General features: G+C 39.4%; 1 protein-coding gene across 1 annotated transcript in view; it reads right to left on the minus strand.

Annotated features, from left to right (window-relative positions):
- The window catches only part of LOC125775553 (uncharacterized), a 55,387-nt gene that overhangs the window by 41,423 nt on the left and 1,454 nt on the right, over positions 1-12,510 (minus strand). The window lies entirely within an intron of this gene.

Consider the following 12,510-nt stretch of genomic DNA (forward strand, 5'->3'; position numbering starts at 1 on the left):
CAATATATCAGGTTAATGGTGATAATGTGTACTTTCGGCACAATTCCGATTTCCGCGATTTGAAGGTACCGTTGGAAAGAGGAAGTCCTTCTGATTAAAAAACATACAGGGTTATAGGGTCCGCTTAGTTTAGGAGATATTCGGCCTTAAAGTTCAAAAATTCGCAAAATTGGACCATTTCAAGGAGCTATTTCACCACATTAAACACACTTTTTTCACATTTTTCACTTGAAATTAATTAAATTGCACTATAATATTTTAAATAAATCTACATTTTACACTTCTAGCAGGTTTTTCACCTAAAAAATCTTTATTTTAAAAATCACATTTTACACTTGTTTGAACCTCATTTGTTTACCAAAAATTACGACGTAATGGAGCGCTGCCATGTGAAGATAAGGCAATTTGCTGAAATTCCTCTTTTTCGCGAAAATTCCTCTATTCATGCATATGGATATTTTCTTTTTTAAATTTATTAAGCAAATAAGTAATATTATATACATGTGTTAGTAATATTTTATAATAATATTATATATACATATGTATAAATAATATTATATAATAATATTACGTAATAAAGTGTAAAGTATACAGTACAGTAAGAAAACTCAAATTTTGTTTCAATATGAGTGCATGATAACCGAAAAATATAACCTCTTCATACCCAAAACTCATATTTTAAATATTATATATATCGTCGCCTAAAATACAAACCAATGTATCATCAAAAATAAATGGAAATCGCTGACAGATATAATAACCAAAATTTACCATTTTATAACGAAAACTTAAATTTTGAGTGCATGATAACGATAAAATATAACCACTTTATAACAAAAAGTCAATATATTTTTTTATTTTCAACGCAGAAACGGGTACTACGCGAAAGTACTTCAGTCACCCCAGGTATTCGCTCGGCCAGGGTTATTTTTTTAAAGAGCGGCCGAAGGCCGCCAACACAGAAAGGAGTACCATGCGAAAGTACTTCGGTCACCCCGGGTATTCGCTGATGATTTTATTGTAGTATAAAATTGTAATATGTATTTAAAAATGTTATATTACAATCATATATGTATATAATATAATATTATCACACGATTTTACTTATCTGTGTTTATTAAATATAAATAACATATTATTCATATATGTATGTATATAGAAAAGTGTTCACATATTCAATTTTAGCTAGAAAAATCCTCTTTATAGTTTTTTTATAGTTAATAAAGAAAAAAGAATCACTCGAAAGGACAAACAAAGAAAACGCTGTAAAACGCTAAAAAATCTTTCACTTTTGGTTTTTAAGGTGTGGCAATGCTGGTTCTTCAGCATATCGCTGATTTGCGCCCACGCCCCGACGGAAGAGAAGGACGATGTGACCAAAGATGCTTTTTATGAGTGCTTGGAGCGCACTTATGAGAGATGCCCCCGCCACGATGTCAAAATCGTGCTTGGCGACTTCAACGCCAGAGTGGGCAAAGAAGGTATCTTTGGCACTACGGTCGGTAAATTCAGCCTCCACGAGGAAACATCCCCAAATGGGTTGAGGCTGATCGACTTCGCCGGGGCCCGAAATATGGTTATCTGTAGTACTAGATTCCAGCATAAGAAGATACATCAAGCTACCTGGCTGTCTCCGGATCGAAAAACCACCAACCAGATCGATCATGTTGTGATAGACGGAAGACACGTCTCCAGTGTTTTAGATGTGCGTGCGCTCCGAGGTCCTAACATCGACTCGGACCACTATCTTGTTGTAGCCAAGATTCGCACCCGCCTCTGTGCAGCAAAAAACGCACGCCAACAAAAAAAAGGAAGGTTCGACGTCGAGAAGCTGCAATCACAACAGACAGCCGAACGATTTTCTACTCGGCTTGCACTCCTGCTCTCTGAGAGCACTCGTCAACAACTCGGTATAAGGGAACTGTGGGACGGCATTCCAAACTCCTTACGTACAGCTGCAACCGAAACCATTGGTTTTCGGAAGGTGCAAAAGAACAGCTGGTACGACGCTGCCGTGTCGCAGCGGAGAGAAAACAGGCTGCCTACCTCGCAACGTTACGATCGACCACAACACGTGCGGGATGGGATAGATACCGAGAGTTGAAGAGGGAAGCGAGACGCATTTGTAGACAGAAGAAGAAAGAGGCCGAAATGCGTGAGTACGAACAGCTTGATACGCTGGCCGACAGGGGTAATGCTCGAAAATTCTACGAAAAAATGCGGCGACTTACAGAAGGTTTCAAGACCGGAGCATACTCCTGTAGAACCCCCAAAGGTGATCTAGCCACCGATGCCCAGAGCATACTTAGATTATGGAGGGAACACTTCTCCAGCCTGCTGAATGGCAGTGAACACGTAGCACCAGGAGAAGGCGAACCCGATTCCCCAATCGATGACGATGGAGCAGACGTTCCATTGCCCGGCCATGACGAAGTTCGAATAGCAGTTGCCTGAAGAACAACAAAGCGGCAGGGGCCGACGGATTGCCGGCCGAGCTATTCAAACACGGCGGCGAAGAACTGATAAGGAGCATGCATCACCTTCTTTGCAAAATATGGTCGGATGAGAGCATGCCCAACGATTGGAATTTAAGTGTGCTATGCCCAATCCATAAAAAAGGAGACCCCACAATCTGCGCCAACTACCGTGGGATTAGCCTCCTCAACATCGCGTACAAGGTTCTATCGAGTGTATTGTGTGAAAGATTAAAGCCCACCGTCAACAAACTGATTGGACCTTATCAGTGTGGCTTCAGACCTGGTAAATCAACAACCGACCAGATATTCACCATGCGCCAAATCTTGGAAAAGACCCGTGAAAGGAGAATCAACACTCACCACCTATTCGTCGATTTCAAAGCTGCTTTCGATAGCACGAAAAGGAGCTGCCTTTATGCCGCGATGTCTGAATTTGGTATCCCCGCAAAACTAATACGGCTGTGTAAACTGACGTTGAGCAACACGAAAAGCTCCGTCAGGATCGGGAAGGACCTCTCCGAGCCGTTCGATACCAAACGAGGTTTCAGACAAGGCGACTCCCTATCGTGCGACTTTTTCAATCTGCTGCTGGAGAAAATTATTCGAGCTGCAGAACTGAATCGAGCAGGTACAATCTTTTATAAGAGTGTACAGCTGCTGGCGTATGCCGATGATATTGATATCATCGGTCTCAACACCCGCGCCGTTAGTTCTGCTTTCTCCAGACTGAACAAGGAAGCAACGCAAATGGGTCTGGCAGTGAACGACGGCAAGACGAAATATCTCCTGTCATCAAACAAACAGTCGTCGCACTCGCGACTTGGCACTCACGTCACTGTTGACAGTCATAACTTTGAAGTTGTAGATAATTTCGTCTATTTAGGAACCAGCATTAACACCACCAACAATGTCAGCCTAGAAATCCAACGCAGGATTACTCTTGCCAACAGGTGCTACTTCGGACTGAGTAGGCAATTGAAAAGTAAAGTCCTCTCTCGACGAACAAAAACCAAACTCTATAAGTCGCTCATAATTCCCGTCCTGCTATATGGTGCAGAGGCTTGGACGATGACAACAACCGATGAGTCGACGTTGCGAGTTTTCGAGAGAAAAGTTCTGCGGAAGATTTATGGTCCTTTGCGCGTTGGCCACGGCGAATACCGCATCCGATGGAACGATGAGCTGTACGAGATATACGACGACATCGACATAGTTCAGCGAATTAAAAGACAGCGGCTACGCTGGCTAGGTCATGTTGTCCGGATGGATGAAAACACTCCAGCTCTGATAGTATTCGACGCAGTACCCGCCGCGGGAAGCAGAGGAAGAGGATGACCTCCACTCCGGTGGAAGGACCAAGTGGAGAAGGACCTGGCCTCGCTTGGAATATCCAATTGGCGCCACGTAGCGAAGAGAAGAAACGATTGGCGCGCTGTTGTTGACTCGGCTATAATCGCGTAAGCGGTGCCTACGCCAGTAAAGAAGAAGAAGAATGCTGGTTTTCCTCGTAAATATAAACACTCTAAGCTTTTCAGCCATAAATTTGATAAGTGATTTTAAATTACTAAATTTGGCTGAAAAATTACAAAATAAAAGTGAAAAATGAACTTATTTCAATGTTAAGAGTGTATATTTAAATATAGTGAGTGAAAAACGTGAAAATATTCTGTGAAACATGTAGAAATACCATGTGTTCTTAGTGCAAATTTTTGAATTTTTGAAGGTGAATATTTTTAAAAATATTAGCTATTTTTACATAATTTTTGGATATTCCTCCTCTGGAGAAGCCCCCCTATCCGTACATACCCCATTTATACGGAAATTCGGGTTTTTTACCCCTCCGCCAAAGTAATCGGAATCGTGCCGTACTTTCATGTGGTAATTAAAATTTTTGCGAATATTTGCGAATGATGGAAATAATGTATATTTTCAGAATCGATTAACCTCAAAAATAAAGATATTTTTAATGTATGGCTACAAAATAAGAAAAATAAAGGTGTAATTTAGAATTGAATTATCTATGAAATAAATAAAAATAAAAATGAAGAAGAATTGGAAGCATTTAAAAAGAAATTTGAGAATCTTTGTTCATTCATAAATCGAAAATGGATCAAATGCCAAAGGTCATTAACTCGTTTTAAGCAATATAATAATGAATGGCTAGAGGGTGAGACAAATTTCATAATTGGTCCCAAATGTAAAAGAGGAAGACCACAACTTAGTTATAGTGAGGCGAGTGATCGTTTGGAGAGAAAACTTGCCTCAGATGTGTCTTCGGAGCAACAAAATGACCCTATGCTACTAGTTCACGCTGCCTCTAATGCAGCACGATCTGCAAATGAACCTGATTTAAGATTTGTGTTGAAAGAGTCGCTTAAATCTCCGACAAGGCCATCGAAAATTAAGAAAATTATTGTTTCTACAACGAAAAGTCCAATTGCGTTATCTGCAGAAGAAGCTTTAGTGTTTTTATTAGAGAATAACTTGAGCAAGCAACAGTACGTAAACATGCTAGTAATCGCAACAAAGCTCATAATTGCGACATAGACCCTGCGTACAATAAGTTAATTGAAAGCAAGCTTCACTGCCGGCCAGAGGGGATAACGAATTGTGAAAGTTACGTAGAAGTTCCTTTACAAAAACTGGTAGACCACACTGCCAAAAGAATTTTATTGCTACAAAAAGAAGTTATTGAACAACTCTCAGATATAAATGAAGCTACATTGATATTTAACTACGGTCCCTCTTTGTAACCTCAATTATACCTCTTAAATTAATATCATTTTCGAATCAGATCATTTGGCTTAACCGCACCCCTCAAGCCATACGGTTTTGCAGACCAATTAAAATTGAGTACGTTAAAGAAACTAAAGAACATATTTTAGCTGAAAAAAATAAATTAGATCTGCAAATATCTAGTTAAGCGCCGTTAAAATGGGATTTGGAGGATGGTACGGAAATTACCATTAGATATGATTTAAATATGACATTGATATATGGCAAGGTTTTGAACATATTAATCGGAACAAATTCTACTCAATCTTGTCCTATTTGTGGTGCAAGTCCGAAACAATTTATGTCTATAAGAGATCTAAAATCTCCTGTTTTTGAACCAAAACCAAGCACTTTAAAGTACGGCGTCAGTCCATTACATGCTTGGATACGATTTCTGGAATTTGTATTACATCTTTCGTATAGAATCGGTATAAAAAAGTGGCAAGTAAGGAATCCGGAAGACAAAAATACCATTAAGCAAAGAAAACAGGAAATTCAGAAAAATGTTTGGGAGAAATGGGATTGCATATTGACAAACCTAAGTCAAATGGATGTGGCTCAACAAACGACGGGAATACGGCTAGAAGAGTGTTCGCTAACTTAGAACTATTTGAATCAATTACTAATGTTGACATTGATCTATTGAGACATTTTCATATAATACTTGTGTCGATTTCGTGCGAATTTCGCATTAATTTTAAAAAGTTCAATGATTTCTGCATAGATGCTGCAGCTTTATATTTCAATAAGTACAATTGGTACCCAATGTCGGCAACAGTCCACAAGATTTTAGTTCATTCGGCACAAATAATGGAGGCGTATTTAGTACCAGTTGGCTGCCTAGGCGAAAATGCATCAAAGGCAAGAAATAAGTTTTACAAAAAGATCGTATTGCTCATGCGAGGAAAAATTCACGAAGTAACAATATTGTCGATGTGTTTAATAGAGCTATTTATTCTTCTGATCAAGTCTCTGCTTAAATAATCGTACTAAAAATAAATTAATCCGAAGAATCCCACATGAAGTTACTGAACTTTTAGAGTTGCCTGCTGTTCCAGACAATTTAGACGTGGCTTCTACGTCCCGTCATGAAGATGATGATGAAAATTGTAGTTTGGACGACGATATAGAGATGCTCTCTGAATATTCTTTTAAGTTAGAAGTTGATATTGAACAGGATTTGGAATAATGTATGGTTATATTGTAATGCATTTAAAAAATTATCTCACATGCCTGTTATTAATGTTCTTCCTTAGACAAATTTGTAGCTGTCGGGAAATCATGCCCGAAATGCACTCACTAATAAACGTAAACATTTAAAAACATAAACTTTTTTACTTTATACTCTCCATTTTTGCATAAAATAAATTCATTTTTATAAACTATTGAAACGTTTGCATATTACAGAATTTTTAATATTTTATATCTACGAGGGGTAGGAATGGCAGTACTCCGACTACCCTCATTTTTACAAAAGTCTATGAAATATGTACATATGTATATGAAAAGCATTTGAGCGAAGTTTTAGCGATCTAGGACTTTTCTCTGAATTTATGCCAAAAATAATGGTGCGCTGGCCCATAGTGCACTGGGTAAATGTTATTTAAAAAAAAGTACTTTGGTAAGTTGAACACGATCTGTCCAGTTTGTTTACAGCAGTTACTTAAATCGGTACATCTCAGTAGTGTGATGCGATCTTTACCAAGAACACAAATATCAAACAATGAATTTGTCCCAAATTTTGTATTTCTAACCAAATTTCATTTGCAGGATTCTTGTGAGTGTTGGAAAAGTGCGGTTGATACAAAGCCTTCAAAGGCGGTCGAGACATCGTTGAAGACATGTCTCATTCTGGACGACCTTCGACATCTTCAACTGATGAAATTATTGAAAAAAATTAAGCATATGGTGCTTCAAAACCGTCAGGTACTTTTCGAATGATTGCGGATATTTTGGGAATAAAACGTCTTTGGACATGTTTTATCGTTCGAATTCCAATCCCACATTCACGAAAAGCATTATGACTGCCGATGAGACATGGGTTTATGAGTTTGGCAGGTAAAAAAAGTCAACAAGCATGGGAATGGAAGGAGAAAAACGAACCTAATCCAAAAAAACGACACCAAAGCCACTCAAAAATCAAGGTGAAGGTCATTGGTTTTTTCGATATTCGTGGTTTGGTGTATCAGGAATTTGTTCCGGAGAAAGGACGGTCAATAAGTAGTTATATTTGGCCATAATGAGACATTTGCGTTAGAACATATGTTAAAAAGGACCGGATTTGTAGAAGAACAATTCATGAATTTTACTCGATGATAATGCACCGAGCCATGATTTTGACCGAATTTAACCCTTGCATTCTTCTAAGTCCCGTTATTTAATTTTTTTTTTTGACGCGCAGTTTTTATGTAACATGTGTATTGTGTAAGCTTACATTGAATTGTTAATGTAAGCTAGGCAAAGGCAAAGGTATTCATAAATAAGAGCCTTTGCCTAGCTTACATTTACAATTCAATGTAAGCTTACACAATACACATATTACATAAAAACTGTTAATATAAATAAAAATAAGTCATTGGAAAAGTAATTAGTTTGCTTACAATAATTTTGTAAAAGTGCAGGACACTAAGGACTTTGCAATTTGTATCACTTCCTACTTGAGATAAGACTAACATATATGTATCTGTCCTAAAAAATGTGTAAGCTCCGCCCATTTTAATTCGGGCATGAGAGGGTTAAAGTCATAAACTAGTGATGAGCGATATTTCACTACCGGTGATTTTTTCAGTGTGATTGAAAAATCGCAAATCGCAACTGCGATCACATTTTATAAATAGCAGTTCGCTTCTATGAACTGCGATTGCGATCGCAGTTCGAAGCTCTGAATTGCGATCGCAATTCGAACCTGCGAATTGCGATTGCGATAGCAGTTCACAATAAATTTGTGAAACTGTGGTTTTTTAATAGTACTCGTACAGTACATGCGATCACAATAGCATATAGCAGAAAAGTAGCAGCTTTCTTCAGGGTATTGTATATATATATTAGGGTGTCCGTTATTTACCAAATTGATTATTTTTGACGAGACGCCCCTTAAACTTTTAGTTTTCCATCTAAAAAAAAATATCAGACCATAAAAAGCCCTTAATTTTCATAATAAACCTTGCCCCAAACACGATACATTTCCCATTGAAATTACATGGGATTTTGCCACTTTTTACAAATATTTTTTTTTCTCTGGAACTTTCTCGTTTGTAGGAATAAAAGAGTCATATTCTTATACAGAATTGAATGCTCTACAAAAAACGTCGAACAAAACAATTGAATTTTACAAAAAAAAATTTCAATTTTCCATAAAAGTTCGAAAATTCCAGAAATTACCCAGAAGTTTAACCTTGAATAACTTTTAAAGGGGTGAGTATATCGAAAAATTGTCCGGACGTTTTGGTAGAGCATTCAATTATGTATAAGAATATGACTTCTTTTTTCCTACAAACGAGAAAGTTCCAGAGAAAAAAAATATTTGTAAAAAGTGGCAAAATCTTATGTAATTTCAATGGGAAATGTATCGTGTTTGGGGCAAGGTTTATTATGAAAATTAAGGGCTTTTTATGGTCTGATATTTTTTTTTTAGATGTAAAACTAAGAGTTTAAGTGGCGTCTCGTCAAAAATAATCAATTTGGGAAATAACGGACACCCTAATATACATATATGCTCTTTTTCATCATAGCGGTTTGAAGTTTTGAGTATAACGTTCTTATAATTTTTAATAATGGCAGGAAATTTATCAAGGAAAAGAAGTGAAGTATGGCAGATGTCTGAAGTAGTAGATGAAATATATGCAAAAAGCAATATTTGCAAAACAAAAATTTCATATAAAACATCTTTAACAACCAGAAGTTTCAACTGCTTATGGAATATTTTAATTTAATATAATTAAATTTTTAATTTTACTTATTTGAAAGCTTTTGTGATGCTTAAAGTACAAATTGAAACTCTTTTCATGGTTGCAATATTCATAAATATTTAAATTAAGTTTTTAATAACACTTAGTAATAAATTATATGAATTTTAATAAAAATAGGGTTACTTTTACTGTTTTATATTTATTTATTCTTTTATTAAGATGCTCTTATAATGATTTCGTTTAACCGAATATTATTTAATTTAAAACAATAATTGTAATTAATTAATTTCAGAAAGAAAATATGGAATAAAAAAATTACGGGTTTTTAATATTTTCCCAAAGATTAGGAAACTCCTGTTATTAATTTGGTCTTGAAAATATTATTAGCAGGTATTCAAAACATTCTGATGGATTATGGAATTCCCGTCATTAGTTTTTCTTTGAAAATATTAAAAGCGGATCATACCAACATACAAATGAACTATGCAATAAGCTATAAGTTTCAGGTAGCCGAACCGCTCCGACATTTGTGAAAATGTAGTGAAAAGAAAGGCGGAAAAATTTGACTCGAGTTACAGGAACCAAAAGAGAATTTGCCGCCAATAACGACAAAAGGTTCCGTAGTTCCCACGATAGGCGTGTGTACGTAACTGGAAGGGACCCGGACTTTTATTCAGGCAAACACTGTAAAATCAGCAGAATCTGCCGCTACAGCAACAACAAAAAAGGTCTCCGTTTGAACGTCGACTTAGTTGCAATAGCAATAGCAATATAAAATCACAGTGATTTAAAAATAGCAATCACTGAAATCACAGATATCGAAAAATCGCAATATCGCTCAACTCTATCACAAACGCAATGAATGTCATCAATGAACCAGCGTAATCACCAGATTTTTTTCTGTGTGATTTTTTCTTATTCCCCAAGCTAAAGGAGCTGAAGGGCATTCCAAAAAGTACGTAAGAAAATCATTTCGAAGACTGGCATAAGTGGTGGGAATTTACTTTACTGTGTCACAAAGCAGGAGGATGGAGTCATGTGTAGAAGTTCACGCAAGTGAGGAAAGTTCTCTGATCGCCATTCACTTGGGAGTGGCCAGAAACGATGAATGAATGAATGAATAGTTAATTGAGGTTATGCACCGCGACCTAGGGTCTATTGTGCCCTCTCCTATATCACATGACCTCCCAGAGACCCAGCAGCCTGAATAGTTCCAGTATTTTGCCGGGAGCCAGTGAGGTTATGTGATCCCTGCTGATATAGATGGAATCCAGGGCCTTGAGCCTTTTTCCACAGATTGCTGTGCAATCCTGGATTAAGTGTGCTGGTGTTTCCTGCTCCAAGTCGCAGAACCGGCAGTTAGCACAGGAGACCATGCCCATGTTGGACAGGTGCTTCCTGAGCTTGCAGTGTCCCGTGTAGACTGCGACGAGGAGGCGGAATTTCTCACGGGGGAGGTTCATTAGCTCTTTGAACCTGGAGAGGCTGTATCCACCTAGTAGCAGCTTGGCGTGACGCATACCTGCTGCCTGTCGCCAGTGTTGCTCCCTCACCTCTCTCTCCTCCATGCGAAGCAGCTCCTTAAGAGTGTGGGGTCCTACCGCTATGTGCGGCTCTGGTCCCAACATCTTAGACGCTGCCGCCTTGCGTGCCAACTCGTCGGCCTTCTCATTTCCTTCTACTCCCTTGTGCCCTGGTACCCAAATTAGGTGCACCCGGTTGCACAAGGACAGGCGGTTTAGCCTTTCTGTGCATTCCTCAACTAAAAGCGATTTGGTCTCGAATGATGAGATCGCCTTTAGAGCCGCCTGACTATCGCTGAGAATAGCTATGCGCTGGTTGCGATAGTTGCGGCTGAGGTTGACTTCGGCGCACTGACTGATAGCAAAAACTTCAGCCTGGAAGATGCTTGGGAAGCATCCCATAGGTATGGATAGCTTAGTATGCGGACCCGCAATACCTGCCCCAATTCCTTCCGGTGTTTTTGAGCCATCAGTGTACCACTGAATGGTACTGTCTTCCAGCAGTTTTTCCAGAGTGGAATCGTTCCACTCCGTCTTGCTGCCTAAGGTTACTTTGAAGTTCTTCTTGAAGTTTATTTTCTTCGTTGTGCTGTCTCTTGGAAGGAGGGCCAGCGGTGTGCTTTCCGCTAGTGCGTCCATCTGTTTAGACGACATTATTTTCCCTCTTCCACAGCCTTCTGCTGACATTAGCAGCATGGTGTGTTTTGCTGCTAACTTGATCACCTGATGCAGCGGTGTGAGCTCTAGTATGACTTCCAGTGCCACCGTAGGGCATGTGCGCATTGCCCCCGAAGCACAGACACATGCAAGTCTCTGCAGCTTTGATAGTCTCTGAATCACAGAAGACTGTGCTGCTTTGTGGGCCCAAGCAACCGCTCCCTAGGTGATGATGGGCCTTACTATCATGGTATACAGCCATCTAATGATATATGGCTTGCAACCCCATGATCTGCCGGCCAGGCGTCTGCATATCATAATTGCTCTGGTTGCTTTGGACATCGTTAGGTCCAAATGCCTGCTCCATCTTAACGTTGAGTCTAAGGTGAGGCCAAGGAATTTGACCTCCCTTGACATTTCCACTTCTGTGCCTCCAATTGTTAGGGGCCTCAGGCCCGGAAGAGATCTCCGCCTAGTGAATGGGATCACGGTGGTCTTTGTTGGGTTGATGTTTAGCCCTACCGTGATGCACCATCCTTTCGCCAGATTCAGGCCCCTTTGGACAATGTCACAGAGAGTGTTCTCAAATCTGCCTCTCGCCATTATGACAATGTCGTCCGCATATCCCTGACAGCGGATTCCATTGCTGGTGAGAAGCTCAAGTAGTTCGTCCACTATTAGGCTCCAAAGCAGAGGAGACAGCACACCACCTTGTGGGCAGCCCCTCGTGGTGCCAAGACGAATCTTGCTGTCTCCTATAGTTGTTTCCGCAACCCTCGTGCGCAGAAGGGCTTCAATCCATCTGCGTATCGGGGGGTTGACGTTCCTTCTCTCGAGTGCCCTGATCACGCTAACGTGTGACGCATTATCAAAGGCACCCTCAATGTCAAGGAAGGCGCAGATCGCAACTTCGCCATTATCCAGCGAATCCTGCAGTTCAGATGTGAGTTGGTACAGAGCAGTGTTTGTAGATCTGCCCGCTCTGTACGCATGTTGTCTGGCATGCAGGGGTGCGATCCTTAGCGCCTCCGATCTAATATGATTGTCTATAACTTTTTCCATCCCTTTCAACATAAAGGATGTGAGACTTATAGGCCGGAACGATTTCGCTAGTGAATAGTCTCTCCTCCCTATCTTGGGGATGAAAATTACTTTTGCAGTTCTCCATAG

The sequence above is a fragment of the Bactrocera dorsalis genome, chromosome 1, assembly GCF_023373825.1.
Source record: "Bactrocera dorsalis isolate Fly_Bdor chromosome 1, ASM2337382v1, whole genome shotgun sequence".
NCBI lineage: Eukaryota > Metazoa > Arthropoda > Insecta > Diptera > Tephritidae > Bactrocera > Bactrocera dorsalis.